At 39.5% G+C, this 537-nt stretch overlaps 1 long non-coding RNA gene across 1 annotated transcript in view; it reads left to right on the forward strand.

Moving 5' to 3' along the window:
* The first annotated feature begins 260 nt into the window (after window positions 1-260).
* The window catches only part of LOC106816950, a 7,350-nt gene continuing 7,073 nt past the window's right edge, over window positions 261-537 (forward strand). Inside the window, exon 1 of the long non-coding RNA XR_001394966.1 lies at window positions 261-390. This is a non-coding gene — a long non-coding RNA (uncharacterized LOC106816950). The remainder of the gene's footprint in view (window positions 391-537) is intronic.

Consider the following 537-nt stretch of genomic DNA (forward strand, 5'->3'; position numbering starts at 1 on the left):
AAATGATGGCATTAAACATATAAACATAGAATTGACAGGATATGGTGCATATAAGGTTCAGTTGTCTTACCTTGAATTCTGCTCTGTAATTGTTTGCCAATGTATGGAGGACCTTTTCCCTGTCTGCGTAAAATGTTGGACTGGAAATATTTGTACAGTTTAAGTTAGAAATTGGCATTTGGTGAGCAGAATTGCAATTTGTGCTTAGATGATTATTGTATTATATGTTAACTCTCTTTCCATTGTGTACTTTCAGATTGCGTCTTGTCATTTGTAATCTGTGACTAAGACAAGATTGTACAAAACGGACAAGCTCCTATTTATGATAAGACTCACTACTCGCTGAGACCATACACCACGAGGCATGATGCCAGCCATCAAACATGTAAAGTAAGTGCATTTTTAGTAAAGCTGACTCTTTCACTGAAACAGGCTGCATCCTAGTGCATCCACACTCGAAAGGAATTGGGTCCCAGGCAGCACTAGGCTGATCCCCAATGCCACATGCACTTGAAGCGTTTCAACTGTAAACACACG

The sequence above is a fragment of the Priapulus caudatus genome, unplaced genomic scaffold (genome assembly GCF_000485595.1).
Source record: "Priapulus caudatus unplaced genomic scaffold, Priapulus_caudatus-5.0.1 Scaffold1543, whole genome shotgun sequence".
Lineage (NCBI taxonomy): Eukaryota > Metazoa > Priapulida > Priapulimorpha > Priapulimorphida > Priapulidae > Priapulus > Priapulus caudatus.